The 21,063-nt window shown below is 45.2% G+C and overlaps 1 protein-coding gene and 1 pseudogene across 1 annotated transcript in view; one reads left to right on the top strand and one right to left on the bottom strand.

Moving 5' to 3' along the window:
* The window catches only part of LOC108931913 (NACHT, LRR and PYD domains-containing protein 12-like), a 324,390-nt gene that overhangs the window by 36,639 nt on the left and 266,688 nt on the right, over positions 1–21,063 (bottom strand). The gene's annotated exons all lie outside the window — the stretch shown is intronic.
* LOC108931916 (NACHT, LRR and PYD domains-containing protein 3-like) lies at positions 781–20,902 on the top strand (annotated as a pseudogene).

The following is a 21,063-nucleotide window of genomic DNA, read 5'->3' as shown; positions in this document are numbered from 1 at the left end:
ACAGAACAGAAATGTAGAAAAACAGTCATTCTGAGGGACAGGATGAGCCGTAGACAACGGCTGAGGTGTCAAAAGAAGGTGCTCTTTATTGCACATTCTGTGTAAGAGTAACAGGCACAGGAGCACTGGGAAGGGTTGAAAGGGGAATCTCCAGGCAGGGAAAATTCTACAGCTACTGTCATTTCTCTCTATGCTCTACTGAAAAAGAGATTTAAAACGTTGTAGTAATGAGGAAAAACTGGTTAGACTTGGGGGGGGCGCGGTGGCGCAGTGGGTTGAACCGGGTCCTGCTCTCCGGTGGGTCTGGGGTTCGAGTCCTGCAAGTGCCTTGTGGCGGACTGGCGTCCCGTCCTGGGTGTGTCCCCTCCCCCTCCGGCCTTACGCCCTGTGTTGCCGGGTAGGCTCTGGTTCCCCGCGACCCTGTATGGGACAAGCGGTTCTGAAAATGTGTGTGTGGTTAGACTTGGTTACTCGACTCCTCCTCCATGTCTGTGAAGTTATGCCTGTCACAAGAAATTTCCTTCTACATGAACTGAGATCTGAAAAAATCACAACACTGTGTCTCAATACATAGTTATGCTATATTTTTAATAGTCATAGACTGCTAAGTAGGATCACATCTTTCCATGGGTTTCACATGTGTTCCTGACTAGTTGAACACAAAACATTGCTTATGAGTCAGTTTCAGTTTTAAAAAATGCATCAAACTTGTTAAACATCATTCCTCCTCATCAACGTACCTCTGTCGGTTGACGTCACTGTAGAAAAGAAACCTGTTTACAGGAAACCTGACTGGAAGCAGGACAGTGAACAGAGGGCGAAAAGTAAGAAATACGCTGCTAAATCTGTGAGTATATATTTTAATATATCGTATTGTTAAAATGAGGATAAGAGGGAGGTGACATGGAGTTGTCGTAGACATAGGTCATGCTTGGGTTGCCTTGCGGTGGACTGGCATCCTGTTCTGGGTGTGTCCCCTCCCCCTTCAGCTTTGCACCCTATTTTGCCAGGTTAGGCTCCGGTTTTCTGTGACCCGGCTTTGACGAGCAATTTCTGACAATGTGTGTGCTATCAGTTGAAGGGAACCTGTACAGATTTTAAAGCAACTAGCCTGAGGACTTCAACAGAATTATTTTGGGGGGTGTGCACATTTTGGGTCTTGTTTTATGTTCCCTGTTGAAGGATCTTCATTTTGTTAAAACACAACCTGCTATCCCACATCTTAAAATCCTACAGTGCTCTTCCTTCTTCTCCATAACTTGCCAGTAGGTTCATCTAAGTCTAAATTTGTACTGCCAGTGGTAGCAGCTGGTCGTTTCAACAGCTTTTCAGTTAGCCTCACTGCTGTGTTTGCTTCTCTCAATTATAAGAAGTGGTGTTATCACTGAGACAGGGAGGTGGGAAACCACATAAGGCAGGTACAGTGCAATAACGAAAGGAACATTGTAGTGATAAATAGGCTTTGCTATACTTGACAATCTCACTGATTTCATCCGTATAATACTGATGAGTTCCTGAGAGGTTGAACACAAAACAGTGTTACTGAGTCAGGTTCATTGTTAAAAGAAAGCATTGATACATCTTATTAAACATCATGTTCTTGAGTTTAAGTCAATGTAGAAAAAGAACGCTATATTTTCTAATATTTTCTATTGTGGAATCAGTGTTATAAGAAACACGCAGTATATTCTCACAAAGGTGAAAAGTAAAACACGGATTTGTGAGTGGGACTTGAATTTGGAGGTGTGAAAAAATACCAGACTGGAACTCTGGACCTGGACTGGATAGGCAGGAGCAGACAGGACAGGCACTCGGGACTGGAACATAAGCACCTATGGAACACACACACATTGTCTGAAATTGCTCAGTGTTTATCAAATTGTGAACAGGTGCATTGGTCTGGATTAGTGGAACTGAGTGGTGCCACCTTTAGTCACTGGGGGTATTGTCCCCGTGGGTGGTAACAACATACTACACATTACATTTATTCACAGATGCTTTTCTCCAAAGTTACTTCCAATAAACTCTATGTAGTGTTATCAGCCCACACACCTTATTCACCAAGGTGACTTGCACTGCTAGATACACTACTTACAATGGGTCACTCATCCATACATCAGTGGAACACACACACACACACACACACACACACACACACACACACACACACTTTCTTTCACATACAGACACTATGGGGAACCTGTCTGTGGACTCTGGGAGGAAACCAGAGCACCTGGAGGAAACCCACATAGACACAGGGAGAACATGCGAACTTCACACAGACTGAGCGGGGATTGCGCCACCCAAGCATTGTGAGACAGCAGCGCTACTCACTGTGCCATCGTGCAGCCCTACTTCATGTCAATGAAATTAAATTGAAAACATTCCAAATGATTGCATGTGTTACTTATGTAGGCTGGTGCCTTTGTCATAGAGGGTCGCAGTTTACTTTTTTTCTACACTGGTTCAATGTCCTCCAGATCAGAAAAAACGTATTGAAGACCCCCCTCATCATTGACTGACTTCAAGCTAAATTCATGGTGACTCAAGAATCTGTCTCTTAGTGATAGAGTATTATTATGTAAAACGGAAGCTTTATTATCTCGTGTATAGCTGCAACACTGTCCTTGCATTTATTATAAATAAGCTCTCACAGTCAGTATGTATACATATATATATAAAACACTGTGTATATGTAATCTATGTAATTAATAATATATATTCCATTAAAGGGGGGGGCGCAGTGGCGCAGTGGGTTGGACCGGGTCCTGCTCGCCAGTGGGTCTGGGGTTCAAGTCCCGCTTGGGGTGCCTTGCAACAGACTGGCATCCCATCCTGGGTGTGTCCCCTCCCCCTCCGGCCTTACGCCCTGTGTTGCCAGGTAGGCTCCGGTTCCCCGCGACCCCATATGGGGCAAGCGGTTCAGAAAATGTGTGTGTGTGTGTGTGTGTGTGTGTGTGTGTGTGTGTGTGTGTGTATTCCATTAAACCCTTTTCTAGGTTTTTTACAGAATATAACCCATGAAAAATGTCTGTATTTTCCAGTTTTTATTAAATGTAACTTAGTGGTAAAAGTGACTTTACAGGTACAAACAAATTGCGTTATGAATAGACCTCCAGTCCCTCTTGTGTTTGTAAGTTCAGGAGAAAGTGTTTATAATATATACATATATATCTGTGAGTACATTATTAAAGTGTATATGAACTGTATTTCCTAGACCTTGGAAAGTGTTCAGACATTTTACTGGAACACATACAGAAATATTGTTAACAGTGAAGTTCAGAATCAGAATGAGGTTTTATTTGCCAAGTGTACTGATGCACACAAGGAATTTGCTTTGGTGCTTTCAGTAATACAGACAATAGATAAGATGGACAGCTGACACAGAATAGATAAATAGCATATTTACAGAGTAAAAAGAATAAATATAAAAAAAAAGTAAATTACAAAGGTGATGGTATATATTGTACTGAGTTCATGTACTCATTCAGTCCAGCTCTACATATTTCAGCTTAAATGACTAAAAGATCTGTTTTAATTTTCAGTTTCAGGTACGTGGACAATAATTTTCTAGTCATGCTCATTTTCAGCCAATGAGATTCACTGGTGTTCAGTTAAAGTCAGTAAATTCAGCAGAAGAGCAGTTCCTAGTGCACATTTTGAAAGTCACACACATGTTTTCCAACTTAATAAATAACATCTTTAGATATTTACTAGTTCCTAAGATAAGTACTAAGTGTTGTGTAAAACTGAATAACTTGTTTATTAACTATTATTTGTTTTTCTGCCTTCTTGCTACTTGTAAGGAAGGGTTTTAATTAACTTTTGCTTGTAATCTTATATATGGAGTTATATAACAGAATAACAAAGTACACACACACACACACACATTTTCTGAACCGCTTGTCCCAGACAGGGTCGCGGGAAACCGGAGCCTACCTGGTAACACAGGGCGTAAGGCCGGAGGGGGAGGGGACACACCCAGGACGGGACGCCAGTCTGCTGCAAGGCACCCCAAGCGGGACTCGAACCCCAGACCCACCCGAGAGCAGGACCCAGTCCAACCCACTGCACCACCACGCCCCCCTTTAGAATAACAAAGTAGAGCAGTACAAAACCGAATTATTAATGTCTGAAATATTCCAGTATAGTGACCTTATGAACATTTCAAACTATTGGGTTCTGTACAGATCAGCATTTTCTGTAAAATCTGTTCTTCTTAGTTGAGTTTAGCTGTTTCATACTAACACAGGACAAAGTCTATGAGAACAAGGAAGTTACTGTACTGTAATGCGAGTTTTTCAAACATTTGTCTCTTAAATACACTGTATTACTGTGGTAATACTTTCACAAAGTTTTGATCTCACTCCTGTTAAATAAACTTTTTAAGTTACATTTTTATGTGCGGGGGGTGTGGTGGTGCAGTGGGTTGGACCGGGTCCTGCTCTCCAGTGGGTCTGGGGTTCGAGTCCTGCTTGGGGTGCCTTACAACGGACTGGCGTCCTATCCTTGATGTGTTCCTTCCCCCTCTGGCCTAATGCCCTGTGTTGCCGGGTTGGGCTCCGGTTCCCCGTGACCCCGTATGGGACAAGCGGTTCTGAAAATGTGTGTGTGTGTGTGTTTGTTTGTTTGTTTGTTTTGTTTCTAATTGTGAATGTTTAATGACACATAAAATGTTCTTTATGTTTTATTCTGGTTTATAAGGTCACAGCAACAGTTTCATTTAGAATATAGTTCAGCACAATTATCTGTTAAAATGGATCTCATTTTTGTAGAAAAAAGATCTTTGAAATGTGTCTACTTGATGTAATACAACAAGTTGAGTTTATTATCTGAAATATAGTTTAATAAGAATGAGGAGTACTGTTAACATACCTTGATGTGTGTATTTACACTGTTGTTTTCCACAGAGACCCTTACCTGGTGTGTCCCAGTCTAGAGTCTGAAGATGGAGTGTGCTGCTTCGGAAATTAGTCACTCTGGGGAGTGTAAGGAGGGGGAAGCTTCCTTAAAAATGACTGTGAACAGGTAAGAGAGGAAATGTGTGTGTTTGTGATTCTTTCTGGAGTTGATGAAATGATGAATCTTTAGTTATTTTCCCTTCAATGTTTACTCCTCAAAAGATTATCACTTACAGTTTTAGAATTTCCTGATCTAGAATTATATTAATTTTAATTATGGTGGTTGAGGGTGCGAAGTGAGTTAAAAGTCTCTTCACTCTTTAATTTAGTAGATACCTTCATGGGGAAGTTAGTTTAACTAGAAAGTCACAGAGAGCAAGACATTCACTGGAATGAAATTTCCTATTTGTGACCACAGAGTTCAGGGGGAGAGAAGAGACTCACCTGAACCCAGCTGTTTGTCCATGAAGAGTGACAGGTCAATGGATGAACCACTTCATTTCCAACAGGGACAGGTTTCTACAGATGGACGGTAGACTGAATTTTAAATGAACATATAACCTTTATGCTGCTCATGTTTGTGTATCATGTGCTCGTGTTCTTTTCCTCATGTTCATATGCATTCTGTTTCCTCAACAGAGATCAGCTGTGGGGATGTGAGTCAGTGCATCAACAGGTGGATTCATCAGCCATTTTCAAGGTATTAGATTATCATATGATTTTTTTATTATTGTTGTTATTTTAATGCTTAAATCTTATTTATCCTGAGCAATTTTACCAGTTGGTATAACTGGGTATCACTAGACCTGTCACAACCACACTTGCACCTCAACCAGCAGCACCTGGCTGTAGTTAGAGCAACCGCCTATAAAGAGCAGCACTGCCACTTCCCAGTTGTGGAATCTAGTCTGAGACGTCCTGTGCCTTCTCCACAACATTTGACTATCAACTGCCCATTTGCCTGTCCCCGACTGTGAACCCTGCTTAGCACCTCAGTCAAGATCTTGCCCTTGGGTCCAGCACCCGGTTTGCCACCTCTTCACCCTGACAAGACCCGTTTAACTGACATTACTTTGTCCAGACTACAATAGCAGACCTCTTTCGAGTCTTGAATCAGAAATCATCACATTAAAAGTCTGTTACCTTAACCAGCTCGTTATTTTCTGTTCTGCTGTCCTAGGCTTGTATCAGAACTAAAACCCACAGCTCAGTTCTGTTCAGTTTGTTTTCATAAATTGCTCTTTTCAACAGAGTGAGCAACTGAGCACCACTGGCACAGAATGAAAAAGAGACCAAAAACAGAGCTTTTAGTTCTTCTACTTTAACTAAGCCAACTGAGGAGAGGAAAACAAAACACTCGTGTCTCAAATACTTAATGCAGTTCTACACAGAACTAATATCTATAAACACAAGCGATACTCCAGTGTTCAGGCAGTGCTGTCAGGAAGGTGTCATCCAAATATCAGTAGGTGATCTGGAGGGCATCGATGTGCAGGTCCAGAAGTGTCCTCTGCACTTCTATAACTGTCTGGTTCAGCTCAGCTACGAAATCAGACATCAGAAGATTACAGCCAATAGTCCAGACTGCTGGAAGAATCATCGATACACCCCTCCCCACTCTCCAAGAACTGTACTCGTCCATAGTGAGTAAAAGGGCTGGCAAAATCATTCTAGACCCCTCACATCCAGGCCATTCCCTCTTTGAACTTTTGACGTCTGGCCGGCGCTACAGGGTACTGAGCAGCAGGACAGCCAGGAACAGGAAAAGTTTCTTTCCTCAGGCCATCTACCTCATGAACAGTTAAATGCCCCCACTGGGCAATAAACATGTGCAATACACAACACTATTCATACTTATATTTATTTAACACACCATACCTCTTGTTTACATTCCCTTACATTTGTATTTAACATACCTGTAAATACATATAATGTCTGGTGTCTATTTTGTATATTGTGTATTTTTTTATATTTTTATATATTTTAATCTTGTATTCATTTATTCTATTTTTCTTATCTGTTTGTGATGTTGAACACAACCTGCTTCTCCTCCTATCTTGTGTTGTTTCCTTTTACAAATTTCTATTATATTTTTATTTGATTTTGTTTTCCACTCATAATTCATCTTTTTACAAGTAGAACGTACAATGATATGTTAAGTTTTTATACAAAATCAGTGGACATAAAATTCATTGAGACATGGTGAAATGAACTTCTCCTGAGAACCACATAAGCTGCCAGTTTTAAACTGCATTTTGAGTGTCACCAGGTTCTGTTTGCATTATTTAGATTTCCTATATTTTCTCCTCACATCCCCTTTCTCCATAATTTCGAACTGGCTGTTTTCTCCGTTTATGTGTTTACTACTAGCAACCAATTTCATTGTTTCATTTACACTTGCACTTGAGGCCAGTGCTGTGTGTATTCTGTGTCTATTTTTTTAATTTCCTCAGTTTGGCCTTTGCATCCCTTTTCTTTTTAGTGGACACTTCCTTCTGCATGTGTGTTTACTGTTGATGAACATCAGTATTTTCCTTCAGTTACTTGAGGAAAAAGCTGTGAAGTTCCTAAGAGATGAACTGAACAAGATCAAGAGGAATCTGAGTCAGGATTACCCAGCATGCTTTGAGCCTCAGGATGACAATGACCTGGACAGTGAAGCTGATGTCCAGAAGATGTGGGGCAGAGAGGGGGCTCTGAAGATCACACTGTACATTCTGAGGACCATGAACCAGAAGGATCTTGCAGACACACTGGAGAGGAGTAAGAACTTGGTCTCTCTTTACAGCATCACATAACTGAAATATTACTGTTCCAAACCAGAGGAATATCTAAATAAAATAAATAAATAAATGAATAAATATCTGTTAAACATAATATGTGAAATACATGGCAAAGATAGGCAATAATGGAAATGAATTGTCAGCAAAATATAATGAATGATATAAAAATGCAAAAACTAGACAACATTTATTTCCTTCTGCTCATTTGAAATGGTCTGTAAGAGAATTGGCTTTGATTGTTTGTATTAAGAATTGTTTTTCCCTATTTTTCTGGTAATTTGTTTTGTCAGAGGAAATTCTGATGAAATGCCAGCATAAATACAGATGTAAGCTGAAGAAGAAATTTGAGCATGTGATTGAAGGGAAAGCTAAGCAAGGAAATCCAGTCCTGCTCAGTAAGATTTACACAGAGCTCTACATCACTAAAGGTGGAAGTGGAGGGATCAATGATGAACATGAAGTGAGACTTACTGAAACAGCCGCCAAGAGTCCAGCAACACAAGACACTGCGATTCAATGCAGTGACATTTTTAAACCCTTACCTGGAGAAACGACACCTATCAGAACTGTGCTGACAAAGGGGGTTGCAGGCATTGGAAAAACTGTGTCTGTGCACAAATTCATTCTTGACTGGGCAGAAGGAAAAGCAAATAAAGATCTTCATTTCATATTTGCGTTTCCTTTCCAGGACCTAAATCTGATGAAGGGTAAAGACTACAGTCTGATAGAACTCATTCACCACTTCGTCCCAGAACTGAAAGAGTTTGGATCATCTGAGCTGGAAAGGTGTAAAATCTTGTTCATCTTCGATGGTCTGGATGAGAGTCGACTTCCTCTAGATTTCCAGAATAATCAGAGCTGGTTTGACGTAGCAAAAACAACATCTTTGGATGTGTTGTTGACCAACCTCATTAAGGGGAATCTGCTTCTCTCTGCTCTCATCTGGATAACCTCCAGACCAGCAGCAGCAGGTCAGATCCCTCTTGAGAGTGTCCACCAGGTGACAGAGATACGAGGGTTCAATGATCCTCAGAAGGAGGAGTACTTCAGGAAGAGGTTCCGTGATCAGGACCTGGTCAACAGGATCATTACACATGTGAAGTCAACAAGGAGTCTCTACATCATGTGTCATATTCCTGTCTTCTGTTGGATTTCAGCCACTGTTCTTGAGAAACTGTTTGACAATGAAGATAGTGGAGAAATCCCCAAGACTCTGACTCAGATGTACACACACTTCTTCATCTTTCAGTCAAGTCTGAAGCAGAAGTATCAGAAGAAACAAGAAAATGAGCTTCATAAGATTTTAAATTCAGACAGAGAATTCCTTCTTAAACTGGGGGAACTGGCTTTTAAAAACCTTGAGACAGGAAATCTCATATTTTATGAGGAAGATCTGAATGAGTGTGGCATTGATGTCAGTGAAGCTTCAGTGTACTCTGGAGTGTGTACAGAAATCTTCAAAGAAGAGTGTGGGTTATACCAGAGAAAGGTTTACTGCTTTGTGCATCTGAGTGTTCAGGAGTATCTTGCTGCTTTGTATTCAGTGTTAAACAAAAACAGAAAATCCAGTTTTTTCAAACAGGTTGCAGTTCATACAGAAAACTGGTCTAAGTTCCTGAGTGAAACAATAAATCAGGCCTTAGAGAGCAAGAATGGACACTTGGACATCTACCTCCGTTTCCTTCTTGGCCTTTCAATGGATTCCAATCAGAGTCTGTTACAAGGGCTACTGACAGAGAGAAGAATCAACTCATTTGATACTGACAAGAGAGTGAGATACATCAAGGAGAAGATCAGGGAGAATTTGTCTCCAGAGAGAACCATCAATCTGTTCCACTGTCTTAATGAACTCAATGACAATTCTTTAGTGGAGGAAGTCCAAGGTTACCTGAGCTCAGGAAATCTTTCAGCCAAACACCTCTCACCTTCACAATGTTCAGCTCTGGCCTTTGTGTTACTGATGTCAGACAAGGAACTGGATGTGTTTGACCTGAAGAAATACATCAGATCAGAGGAGGGTCTTCTGAGGCTGCAGCCCATGGTCAAGGTCTCCAAAACAGCTCTGTAAGTACACTGGTCTAATGCTAATTAAGATTAGTCATAAGATTAAGAGGCACCTAACACACACACACACACACACACACACACACACACACACATTTTCTAAACTGCTTGTCCCATATGGGGTTGCGGGGAACCGGAGCCTACCCGGCAACACAGGGCGTAAGGCCAGAAGGGGAGGGGACACACCCAGGATGGGACGCCAGTCCATCGCAAGGCACCCCAAGTGGGACTCGAACCCCAGACCTGCTAGAGAGCAGGACCCGGTCCAACCCACTGCACCACTGCACTCCCTACAGGCACCTAACAGTACAATGCAAATCCATTTCTTTGTAAACTAATCAAGTATTTCCTTTTCCAAAATCACTCCAAATGTTATCTTTTCATGTGTCTAACAGTTATCGTTAAACTTTGGAACTTACTTTTCTGGAATGAAGTGAATATTTTTAAGTTAAAGAAACACCAAGAGGCAGATTTGTAAACTTCCAGTACCGTATAAATTAATAAAATTAAATATTTTTGGAATAAATATCTGTCCAAATGTTATCTTTTCCAGGCTGAACCAGTGCGGACTGACAGAGAGATGCTGTGAAGCTCTGGCTTCAGTTCTCACCTCAAACTCTTCACACTTGAGAAAGTTAGACCTGAGTGACAATGACCTGCAGGTGTCACATCCCACGGGGTCACTGCCCCTCCTGGTCAGAGGCGGCGCCACTCAGTGCCGCTAGCTAACGCTTACCTATCACCTCACAGTCTCGTAGGACATGGAGGTATAAAAGGAGCCAGCGGAGCAGAACTAGTCGCGGATTCTTAATCAGCAGTTCTCTTGTGCTTCTTTGGCGATTGGTAGTCTCTTGTTCCCTCAGTCTGTTTCCTAGGTGTGCATGTTCCAGTCCCGAGTGCCCGTCCCGTCAGTTCCTGCCTCTTGTTCTTCAGTCCTGGTCCATCGTTCCTGTCCGGTATTTCGTCACGTCTCAGGGTTGCGGTCAGACTCACAGATTAGCATTTCACTGTTCACCGTAGTTCCAACACCGTGTGTGTTTCCTGGTCTCGTGTTCCTTGTTTCACTTCCACTGAGTGTCTTACAATACTCACCGTACACGTCTAACCTCACACTGCACGTGAAGTCATTATATATTTCGTCTGTGTTTGGACGTAATAGCAACGCGCGTCCGTGTCGGACTCCCGTCCGGACGCTACAGAAGAATCCGCCTGCTAATATGACTTCAGCGGAATGGCGTGAGCTGGCGGATCTGACAGAGGCGAACCAAGAACAACTCCTGGTTTGCACAAACGCCGCTAGCCGCATCACAGATCAATTGGAGCGGTTGACACGACTCCTCAGTCACGGTGGGCGGGGCGCCGATCCGACCAGTTCACAAACGCATGATGATTGGCGGACATGTCTTTTTGATCGTCTTTATGCTTCCTCGGGTCCTCGCGCGGAGCCCACGAGCCCTGGGCAGACCAATGGGATCAGCGCTACTGAGCAGCTGTCCGTTCCCTTCCAGGAGGCTTTGCAAGGTAGCAGAGATAAGAACCAGAATTACACAGAATACTCAATCTCCAGTCCAGCCTCTCTGTTCCCAGGGCCCTACTCTCCTGAGTCACCCTCTAGCCCAGACAGAAAGACAGAGAGACAGTTCTTCCCCAGCACCAAGAGTTTTCAGGTGCGTTCCTGGTCTCCAGTGGAGAAGACATCCAGCCCCCGATTGTCAAGACCACTCTCTCAGGAGTTCTCGCCGGATTACCGGAGCAACTCCGGGTCCAGCCGGACCCCGACGCCGCCAGGGCAGCAGGTGCCCTACAGCCCTGTGGACAATGAGCCGGCTAAAGCACGCAACCTTGTCAGCTGTGCAGGGCTCGAAGAACAGTGTGTCAGGCAGGGAATAATACGACTCAGTAACGGGCGTTTGACAGAGGAGGAAAGGAGGCGCCGTTTTCTGCAACGCTTGTGCTTTTACTGTGGGGCTGCGGATCACGTTCAGGTTTCCTGTCCAGTGCGGCCACCCCGTGGATCCCAACGGACCGACTTGCTGGTGAGTGATGTATCTCTCCATATCTCCCTGTTGACATTACCAGTTACAGTATCCTGGGGTTTCCAGCAGCAGCAGACAAAAGCTATGGTAGACAGTGGCGCTGCAGGGAATTTCATGGATCATGATATGGCCGCGTCCTGGGGCTTGCCCTGTGCCCGATGCCCTAAACCCCTGGCTATTAAAGCTATTGATGGCGCTCCAATCGGGTCGGGGCGTGTAGAGCAGCGCACAGAGCCTGTTACTATGCAGGTAGGGCCACTCCATAAGGAACAGATATGGTTCTATCTGATTAAGTCCCCTGAGAACCCCATTATTTTGGGATACCCATGGTTATGCACCCATGACCCTATTATCTCTTGGAGTGAGGGGAAACTGCTGTCGTGGGGAAAGCAGTGTCCCAAACACCTGGAGACGTCTTGTAACTCCACATCCATAGAGAGCCCTAATGCAGATCTGCCCCTGCAGCTTCCAAGGGAGTATGCAGATCTAGTGGCGGTCTTTAGCAAACACAAGGCTGCAGAACTGCCTCCTCATAGACCTTGGGATTGTGCTATAGATCTTTTTTCTGGCGCTACACCCCCTAGGGGGCGGGTATACCCTCTTTCTCAACCTGAACATCAGGCAATGGAGGCTTATATAACGGAGGCACTAGAAGCCGGACTCATCCGGCCGTCTACCTCTCCAGCTTCCGCTGGCTTTTTCTTTGTTGAGAAAAAGGACGGGGGTTTGCGCCCGTGTATTGATTATCGGGGGCTAAATGCCATTACTGTGAAGTACCCGCACCCCTTGCCTCTTATCACGTCGGCCCTCGAACAGGTTTCCGGTGCTACCATCTTTACGAAACTGGACCTTAGGAGCGCATATAACCTGATTCGCGTTAGGGAAGGGGATGAGTGGAAGACCGCTTTTAGCACCGCCCTCGGCCATTATGAGTACCTGGTCATGCCTTTTGGCCTGGCGAATGCACCTTCCGTATTCCAGGCTTTTGTTAATGAAGTACTCAGAGAGCTAATTAATCGCTCAGTATTAGTGTATCTGGATGATATCCTGATCTTTTCTCGGTCCCGTGAGGAGCATATTGGACATGTCAGGGAGGTGTTGCAAAAGCTGGCAGCACATAAGCTGTACGTGAAAGGGGAGAAGTGCCAGTTCCATGTGCACTCTGTGGATTTCCTGGGGTACATCCTAACACCCAACGGGGTCACGATGGATCCACAGAAGGTCTCGGCAGTTCTGTCATGGCTCCAGCCAAAGACAGTAAAGGACCTGCAACGGTTCCTAGGTTTTGCGAATTTCTATAGGCGCTTCATAAGGAACTTCAGTTCCGTTGCAGCCCCGTTGACTGCTCTGTTAAAAGGAGCCCCTAGGCGCCTGACCTGGACTCCTGAGGCTAGTCAGGCCTTTGAAGACCTAAAGAAGCGTTTTACTTCTGCCCCAATCCTGAAGCACCCTGATCCCAAACTGCCCTTTATTGTGGAGGTTGATGCTTCTGAGGCCGGGGTAGGGGCAGTGCTCTCACAGCGCCAGGGAAGTCCCCTGAAGCTCTATCCATGTGCGTATTTTTCACACAAGATGTCGCCTACTGAACAGAATTATGACGTAGGAAACAGGGAGCTCTTAGCCATAAAGATGGCCTTGGAAGAGTGGAGACATTGGTTAGAGGGGGCTACGCACCCATTCTTAGTGTTAACTGATCACCGGAACCTGGAGTATCTGCAGAAGGCAAAGAGGCTCAATTCCAGACAGGCGCGGTGGGCCATGTTCTTCACCAGGTTCCGTTTCACGGTGACCTATCGTCCTGGCTCCAAGAACGGCAAGGCCGATGCCCTGTCCCGTTTGTTCGAGGTATCGCCTCAGCTCTCCCCACCAGACACCATCTTGTCCCCGACGCAGTTTGTGGCTCCTATCCGTTGGGCTTTATTGGACGATATCCAAGCAGCCCAACGTCAAGAACCCGGTCCCAACGAGCAGCCCCAAGACAAAGAATACGTCCCGTCCACTGTTCGGTCCGAGCTCCTACACTGGGCCCATGATGGTCCAAGTACAGGACACCCAGGGGTCAACCGAACCTTGAAGCTTCTCTCTGAACGCTTCTGGTGGCCATCCATGAAACAGGACGTACGAGACTTCGTCCTTGCCTGCACCACATGTGCCCAGGCCAAGGTCCCACGGCAGCTGCCAGCAGGGCTTTTAGAACCACTCCCGATTCCCAACCGTCCATGGTCCCATATCGCGGTGGACTTCCTTACTGATCTTCCGTGTTCTGATGGAAACACCACCATATTGGTCGTCATAGATCGCTTTTCCAAGGCCTGTCGACTGATTCCTCTGAAAGGTCTACCTACAGCCCTGGAGACCGCGGAACTGCTGTTCCAACATGTCTTCCGGCTGTATGGCCTGCCAGAGGATGTCGTCTCGGACAGGGGACCCCAGTTCACCTCAAGGGTCTGGAAGGCCTTCTTTGCCCGCTTAGGAGTCTCAGTCAGCCTCTCCTCTGGTTATCATCCACAGTCTAATGGGCAAGTGGAACGCCTCAACCAGGAGGTTGGACGTTACCTGCGGAGTTACTGTGCTCAGAATCAAGCGGATTGGAGCAGATACCTCCCCTGGGCAGAGTACGCCCAGAACTCCCTGGTCCATTCGTCCACAAACTTAACTCCTTTCCAGTGTGTGCTCGGTTACCAGCCTCCGCTGTTCCCGTGGACGATGGAGACCAGTGGGTTGCCAGCTGTGGACGACTGGTACAAGAGGAGTGAGTCGGTGTGGGAATCCGCACATGTCCGTCTCCAGGAGGTGGTATCCAGCCAAAAGGAGAAGGCCGACAAAAGGCGTAGGACTGTATTGTACCAGCCAGGGCAGAGAGTATGGTTGTCCACCCAGGATCTCAAACTACATTTGCCCTCGAGGAAGCTTGCCCCCCGTTTCATCGGCCCATTCAAGATCCTGAAGAGGATCAACCCGGTTTCTTACCGTCTTCAGTTGCCCTCACATTATCGTATCTGTCCCACGTTTCATGTTTCGCGCCTCAAGCCCCATTGTGTTTCCGCCCTGCAGAGCCCAGCAGTCTCTCCACCTCCGCCGTTGGATGTGGATGGTTCTCCTGCCTACTCCGTCAGGGCCCTCCTGGACTCCAAACGGAGACGGGGTACGCTGTACTATCTGGTCGACTGGGAGGGCTATGGGCCGGAGGAGCAGTCTTGGGTGCCAGCACGGGACATCTTGGACCCAGCTCTTATTGAGGACTTCCATGAGTGTCATCCAGATCGGCCTGCTCCGTGACGGCGGGGGCGACCGCCTACCCGCCGGCGTTCTGCGGCTGGAGCCGCCCCTGGAGGGGGGGGTACTGTCACATCCCACGGGGTCACTGCCCCTCCTGGTCAGAGGCGGCGCCACTCAGTGCCGCTAGCTAACGCTTACCTATCACCTCACAGTCTCGTAGGACATGGAGGTATAAAAGGAGCCAGCGGAGCAGAACTAGTCGCGGATTCTTAATCAGCAGTTCTCTTGTGCTTCTTTGGCGATTGGTAGTCTCTTGTTCCCTCAGTCTGTTTCCTAGGTGTGCATGTTCCAGTCCCGAGTGCCCGTCCCGTCAGTTCCTGCCTCTTGTTCTTCAGTCCTGGTCCATCGTTCCTGTCCGGTATTTCGTCACGTCTCAGGGTTGCGGTCAGACTCACAGATTAGCATTTCACTGTTCACCGTAGTTCCAACACTGTGTGTGTTTCCTGGTCTCGTGTTCCTTGTTTCACTTCCACTGAGTGTCTTACAATACTCACCGTACATGTCTAACCTCACACTGCACGTGAAGTCATTATATATTTCGTCTGTGTTTGGACGTAATAGCAACGCGCGTCCGTGTCGGACTCCCGTCCGGACGCTACAGCAGGATTCAGGAGTGAAGAAACTCTCTGCTGGACTGAGGAACCAACACTGTAAACTGGAGATACTGAGGTCCGTACTACTGGGGAATAAACACAGTAAATTACCACTGAAGTGTGCATCAGGGAGAACAGAATGTTTAGTGTGTATCTCTCCGTGCAGACTACCACTGTGTCGAGTCACAGAGAGAGGCTGTGCTTCTCTGGCTTCAGCTCTGCATTCAAACCCTTGTTCCTGCTTAAGAGAACTGGATGTGGGCTACAATCACCCAGGAGACTTAGGAGTGAAGCTGCTCTCTGATCTACTGAAGGATCCACACTGTAAACTGGAGACACTCCAGTAAGTGCTGTGTGTGTGTGTGCGTGTGTGTGTGTGTGTGTGTAAGCTGGAGAGATCTTGGGCGAAATGGGTCTGGAAAAGGTGAGTTTTCAGACCCTTCTTGAACGTAGACAGAGTTTCTGCAGTTCTGAGTGAGAGGGGAAGGTCATTCCACTACAATGGAGCCAGAACTGAGAACCTCCATGCTTTACCTTTTGTGCGCAGGACCACCAAGCGAGCAGAAGTAGACGAGCGAAGGGGTCTAGCTGGGGTGTAGCGGTTGACCAAGACCTGTAAATAGCTGAGAGCAATTCTGTTGATGCATTTGTAGACAATATCCAGGGTCTTGTATTTGATTCGGGCAGCTATAGGAAGCCAGTGCAGAGAGATGAATAGAGGAGATACATGGGAACGCTTTGGTGAATCAAACACAACTCATGCAGCAGCATTCTGTAACAGCTGCAGAGGGTTGATGGCAGTAGCAGGAAGGCCACACAGCAGAGAGTCACCACGGGAAGTCACCATGGCCTGGACAAGTAGTTGGGCAGAGTCAGTTGTGAGGTAGGGAGGGATGCTATGAATATAATGCAGGATGTATTTGCTGGACCGGGTTGTGGCTTTGATGTGCTGAGAGTAAGACAGACTCAAGTCAATCGTTACTCACAGAGGAGGCAGGCAAAACGAGTAAGTTGTCCAATTTGATCGATAGATTGTGACAGGAGGACAGGCCAGCTGGGAGGTGAAGAATCTCTGATTGGAGAGGTTGAGTTGGACGTGGTGATCAGATTAAGAGAAGAAAGTAGAATCCAGTGGTTGACAGTGTCGAATGCTGCAGACAGATCGAGGAGGATGAGGACCGAGGAGAGGGAGGCGGCTCTAGTGGCTTGGAGAGCATCAGACACCACCAGAAGGACCATCTCAGTGGAGTGTAACTTTGAAACCAGATTGATATCCATCGAGGAGATGGTTCCGGGTGAGGAAATCAGATAGTTGATCACAGGCCACCCGCTCTAGAGTTTTAGACAAGAAGAAGAGGATGTAGGCCGGTCTGGAGTTTTGAACTGAATTGGGATCCAGGGAGGGTTTCTTTAACAGAAGTGAAATGAGAGCAGTTTTGAAGGCAGCTGGGAAACAGCCAGCGGAGAGCAAGGAGCTGATGATCTTAGAGATGAAGGTGGAGAGTTGCAAGAAATGTTCTGTAGGACTGACAATGGGATCGGATCAAGCGAGCAAGTGGTGGCTCTTTTCGATATCAGGAATTCAAAGATTTGAGATCATGATGATGGTGTGTGTGACTGGTGTGTTCTTCATCACTGTTGTGTCACCGATGTCAGGACACTTGGGAGTGTTTTCTGAAGGAGATCAGATCCACACCACTTGCTCACTCTGATGTTTATTCTATACACATATAACACTGTTGTCGATGAACATCAGCTACTGGGCTCTCTTTCCCCTCCAGCAAACATGCCGTGCTCTGCTCTACACATCACACACACAGTTATTATATACATTAGTGAATTTTATATTATTTACCTGTTTTCTTCATTTTAGGATAACTATTTCTAATGTATTTCACTGTGATGTGTGTGTAATGTGTCCCTGTGTTGGAACTGATCTTTTTTCTGTTTCAAATTTTTTGACATTTTCCATGACAAGGTACAATAAGCTTAAAAAGTTGGTTAACTACAGTTCTCACCAGATGTTTTCCATCATAGATACATGCACTTGCACATCTGTCCCATGTCTTTTTATCCTGCTCAACCTGTCTTATGCCCAAGACACACAGACCTTCCAAGGTCTTCACCCAGTTGCACTTACATGGAGTTTTACCAGCAGCACAAACACACTGTTCCAGAAACTGCAACAGCAGGACATATCATAGACATACATGAAAAGGATACAGAGATGAATGATGAATAATATAACAGACATAATAACAGCAGAGAAAGAAAGTATAACACTAAATCAGTGTAATGAAAAGGAAATCATTTGTAATAGGATATATTTTAGATTTGTGAAAGTAAATCTGCTGTGAATGCAGTTTGTTTACTTTTGACTAATGATTTAAGTATAAAATGGCTAAAAGATAACAATTTTAGACATTCAGTGTACTGTACGCTTTTTAAATTTTTGTGAAGTGATGTAATGTAACTGTTTGAAAGTGAAAACTGTTGAAATTGTAGTCCATCAGTGTGCAGCGTTGCCTTATATTTACATACATGTAGTAGCACTAAGTTAACAGTGAGAACTGAAAGTTCACTACAAAAACAAACTGTAATACAGTTTAATTTACATTTATTCAATAATGAGACACTTTTCTCAAAAGTGTCATTGAGCTCAGAGAAAACAGAAGTTCATCTGTAACCCAGTGACTGAATGATCACAGATGGTTCACTGGAATTTCAGAGTGATTTAACCTTGGGCTCAGAGGGATATTTACTGTCCTGAGTTCCAACCAAATAATAAACTTCAGTTACTGAAATCTGGAAATGTCCCAAAAAGGATATGTCACCAACATATTATTTACTGTCCTGAATATAAACAAAGGAAAGCTCTGGGAATGGAGTACATTTTTTTTTATTAATATTATTTTCACCAGTAGGCTTGAACTTTACACAAAGAAAACCTTTATCAGCAAGAACATACAGGTATTATAAAAACATACATTCCAATCAGTGTCAGTAAAATTTGTATACAACTATTTGTACACAACATTAAGAATAAATCATGAATAATAATCAGTGCTGTGGTATCTCAACACCTATATGCTGCAGCTTGGTAACAGACAGTGTGCTATGAGGAAAAGAGCACTTTATGGTGCCCAGTCAGCAGAAAGGAACCCCTGTGAGATGTGGAGTGTGGAGCTGCACAGCCAGTCAGTGTTTGAGCGCTTGACACTTGGGGTCTCTGGCACACGCTCCCTGCTCACCATACTGTTCATTGCAAAGGCAAAGTGCATCACTGTGGTAAACTTCAGTTAGCAAAATATGGTCTCAAAAAGGATGTGCCACCCTATGTTATACACACACACACACACATTTTCAGAACCGCTTGTCCCATACGGGGTCACGGGGAACCGGAGCCTACCCGGCAACACAGGGCGTAAGGCTGGAGAGAGGGAGGGGACACACCCAGGACGGGACGCCAGTCCATCGCAAGGCACCCCAAGCGGGACTTGAACCCCAGACCCACCGGAGAGCAGGACTGCGGTCCAACCCACTGCGCCACCGCGCCCCTCCCCTATGTTATAATTAACTAATAATAATAATAATAATAATAATAATAATAATAATAATAATAATAATAATAATAATAATAATAAAAAACCAAGTGGGTTGCACATCAACAATAGATGACAAGATACAGACATGAGATTTGGAAAGTACAGTGACTTTGTCTGATACAGATGTCAGTAATGCAGTTTCACTCAGTTGCATTAACAGGATTTGGTGAAAATTGTTTAATCTGGACATTTAACGCTATTTTTACCATGTTTTAACCGTGTTTCATCTGCAGACTCCTGCCAGCTCACACTGGACCCCAACACAGCAAACATACACCTGTATCTGTCTGAGAACAACAGGAAGGTGACACGGAGTGAAGAGGAACAGAAACATCCTGATCATCCAGACAGATTTGACTTTTGGCCCCAAGTTCTGTGTGTAGAGAGTGTGTCTGGTTGCCGTTATTGGGAGGTTCAGTGGACTGGAAATGCGGCTGCAGTAGGAGTGACTTATAAAGGAATTGGGAGGAAAGGAGACAGTGATGACTGTTTGCTTGGATACAGTGACAAGTCCTGGGTTTTGTACTGCTCTGATAACAGATACTCTGTCAGACACAATAAGACACACACAGACATAGCTGTACCCCCCTCCCACAGAGTAGGAGTGTATGTGGACTGTGTGTCCGGCACTCTGTCCTTCTACAGCGTCTCCTCTGGTCAACTGACCCATCTGTACAGGTTCACCTCCACACATTCACTGAGCCCCTCTGTCCTGCGTTCTGGGTGACCATCACTGGATTGAAGAAGACAGACACTGGGACATACTGGTGTGCAGTGGAACGATCCATTGCAGACACTTTCACAGAGGTGTATCTAACGGTACCCGATGGTACGGTTTGTCACACTGCTTCACATCACATACTATAGTCAAGAAGTGTTTTACTGACACTGATCTTTACCTTTGTAAACCTCACTGTCTCCTCCACAGCTCCTCGGCCCACAGCGCCACCACCTGGCACCTCTGCATCCAAGGAGGAAGGAGAACAAATGACAGATATCGCTTGTATGTTTCTGCTTCTTGTAGGAATGACTGTGCTGAGCTCTGCAAATTCACAGCAAAAGTCATCATTGTGTGTCAGGAATTATGGGATGAGGACAGACTGTTCCTGCAGAAACGTTTCTTTCTGCAATGAGGATGATGATCTGGGCCAAGCACCACAGGCCACTTGAGTGTCAGACATTGTTAGAACCCGATGCAAAATGGAACACAACATGAACTGCAGAACTCATATAGTAATGGACTGCCGAACCCTCTACACCCTACGTCTACATGAAGTTTGTGCAAGTCAGCAGTTATGACAGTAACAGAAACAGATTAAACTGTTATCTTTGTGGGGGTGACAGCTGAGTGCTCAAACTGTCACCTGATGAACATATAATGAAAGGAACTGTGCCATTAATCTACAACCCAGAGCCACTCATTGTCTACATGTCACGACACCATCAGAAATGTTCATGAAGGACAAGTGGAGATATGACCTCTCTCATCTCACAGCTCCTCGCCCTGGTAAACCTGCTGCTGTGCCCTCAACGGCTCCCCATCCTCCACCACCCTCACGTGGCACCACAGCGTCCAGCCAGGATGAGACTCCAGGCACAGGTACCTCCTGCACTTGTCTTAGTCTTCAGCTCTTCCAGTGATAACTGAGCTCATATTGTATTTGTCACAACTGCTCCTCAACTCCACAGTTTCACTTCCACTTCAAATTTCCGAAAGTGTTGAGCTCAGTAACAGTCGTCAAAAGCTCAACTTACCGACCTCTCTAGGTCATAAAAATCTTGAGATCTGACATGTCTCCAGT

Source organism: Scleropages formosus, chromosome 6 (assembly GCF_900964775.1).
Source record: "Scleropages formosus chromosome 6, fSclFor1.1, whole genome shotgun sequence".
Classification (NCBI taxonomy): domain Eukaryota; kingdom Metazoa; phylum Chordata; class Actinopteri; order Osteoglossiformes; family Osteoglossidae; genus Scleropages; species Scleropages formosus.
This window is presented reverse-complemented; position numbering and strand designations above follow the sequence as displayed.